Source organism: Muntiacus reevesi, chromosome 7 (genome assembly GCF_963930625.1).
Source record: "Muntiacus reevesi chromosome 7, mMunRee1.1, whole genome shotgun sequence".
Taxonomy (NCBI): domain Eukaryota; kingdom Metazoa; phylum Chordata; class Mammalia; order Artiodactyla; family Cervidae; genus Muntiacus; species Muntiacus reevesi.
Genome location: NC_089255.1, coordinates 31,520,989 through 31,523,250, shown reverse-complemented (window position 1 = coordinate 31,523,250; position 2,262 = coordinate 31,520,989). Strand labels below are relative to the sequence as shown.

Genomic DNA, 2,262 nt, shown 5'->3' with positions numbered 1-2,262 from the left:
CTGTAGTATAAACATAGGAACTAAGTTAAACTTGTACATTTCTGTTGATCACTCCGTTATGTTGCCTCAAATAGTTTTAGAAGAGAAAAAAAAAATATATCCTTGTTTTCCACACTATGTGTGTTGTTCCCAAAAGAATGACTGTTTTGGTTCATCAGTGAATTCACTATCCAGGAGAGACTGTGGTATATTTTAAACCTGTTGGGCCAATGAGAAAAGAACCACGCTGGAGACCTTGGTGAACGTTTGGCTGAACCTCATCCCTCGGACTCCGGCTTCAAGAATGTGTTTTCATGCCCGGCCTTTGTTCCTCCATAAATGTGTCCTTTAGTTTCAAACAGATCTTTATAGTTTGTGCTTCATAAGCCAATTCTTATTATTATTTTGGGGGACTCTTCTTCAAAGAGCTTGCCAATGAAGATTTAAAGACAGAGCAGGAACTTCTTCCAGGAGTTCTAAGCCTTGGCTGTGGACAAAACAATCTTAAGTTGGGCAGCTTTCCTCAACACACAAAAAAGTTATTAATGGTCATAGTACCAGAACTAGGACTTTATCAGAAACTCAAAGCTTGGGGGATAAAAAGGAGCAAGAGAATACTGTAACAAACTTCGTACAGAGTTCGGTCTATTAATTGTTTCATGTTAGATATTCTATGTGTTTACCTCAATTGAAAAAAAAAAAAAGAATGTTTTTGCTAGTATCAGATCTGCTGTGGAATTGGTATTGTATGTCCATGAATTCTTCTTTTCTCAGCACGTGTTCCTCACTAGAAGAAAATGCTGTTACCTTTAAGCTTTGTCAAATTTACATTAAAATACTTGTATGAGGACTGTGACGTTATGTTAAAAAAAAAAGTGTTAAGTCACAAAATGCGGTAATAAATATTTCATTTTTGATTTTTTGTTAGGCTTTTGTGTTTTTAATAGTTTTAAGGCAAGGTTGCACAGAGCCTATGCTTGGGATTGAAAGTAGATGATGGCTTTGCCTCCAGAAATCCAGTATATATCAAAACTTAACTTACCAACAATTTTTTAAGGTAACCATCTGTAAGCTTTCAGTATATATTTGGCCTATAAATTCTACCAGCAGAAAACTTCTAAAGGTATGAAATTGTGTGTGTGTGTGTGTGTGTGTGTGTGTGTGTGTGTGTGTTATGAGCCAGGTTGAAATATCACCAACATGTCCAACCTCCTCTTTAGCTGCATGATGTTAAAAAAAAATACTTTCAGATGAAGCTTTTCATGTTCATCTTCTGCCAGAATAAAGGGTTTTTTCAGGGTTAATTTTACATCATAAGAAATAACTAACGTCTGTGCTCAAAGATAATTCATCTGCCTGTGTTTTTTCTCTGTCTTAGTTACTAAAATACTGTTGAATATGTAAATTAAGAATTTACATATAGATGTTCATAGATGAGTAAACAACTTCTATGGAATTTGAAATCCTGTGTTGAAAAGATTACTTAATCATTAATATTTAATATAAATTATAGGATGCTGTCTTTTTATTTCAGACACCTCCACATGCAGGCACTATAGTGTCATGATTTGCTCATTAAACCTAATTTTTTTTTCTAAAACAACAGCAAAACAGGCAATGTAATGCCATTTTCAAAATTTCATGCAACATTCCTGAACACCTCTGACATTAACATGATGGCATTACACAAAACGCCTGCCAAAGTAAGCAGAGTGAAAAAAGGTGTGAGGGATTTGCATGCCTCTCAGTTGTTCAAATAAATATACTATCCTGGAATTTTGTAACACCCAAACTTCGAGTCCTGTGTTCAGAAGGGATACTGTCATAAACTTTTGTTTACTTGTGTGCTGTCAGCCTGGTTGGGAAATCATGCACTATCTCAGAAATCCAAGTTTGAATCTTATTTTGGGTTCTTCCCTCTTCCCATTGCACAACAAACAAGCAAACAGCCATTAATAGAAGTTGTATCCAAAGGAACAAGGAAATAAGCTGCTATTGTTCTGTATCATTTTTAGGTAGAATTTTTATAAATCCATTTATTAGTTTGATTAGCATTCTGTTGTTTAAAGACAGAAATAAAACTTCTGATACCTGCTAACTGTTCATGGAGAAATTCTGGGCCACTTGGAATAGAGAGAGCTTCCCTCTCATTTTTGTCATCCAATTATATATGAAGTCTTTTTGCAAAATTTAAATAATTATTTATTTTTATTTTAAATGTTTGTAGGTAAAATTTGACAAGTTCTTCATTTATAAATTAACTCTCACATCAGCTGAAAATAA

The 2,262-nt window shown here is 34.1% G+C and overlaps 1 protein-coding gene across 5 annotated transcripts in view; it reads left to right on the top strand.

Annotated features, from left to right (window-relative positions):
- MEIS2 (Meis homeobox 2) overlaps positions 1-1,522 on the top strand; it is a 219,968-nt gene extending 218,446 nt beyond the window's left edge. For 2 of the 5 annotated variants that reach the window (XM_065940446.1, XM_065940447.1), the window contains exon 12: positions 1-1,519. This exon is cut by the window's left edge and continues 533 nt beyond it. The gene's annotated coding sequence lies outside the window, so the exon portion shown is untranslated. The other 3 variants (XM_065940455.1, XM_065940454.1, XM_065940448.1) reach the window with 3 other exon arrangements.
- The last annotated feature ends 740 nt before the right edge of the window (positions 1,523-2,262 follow it).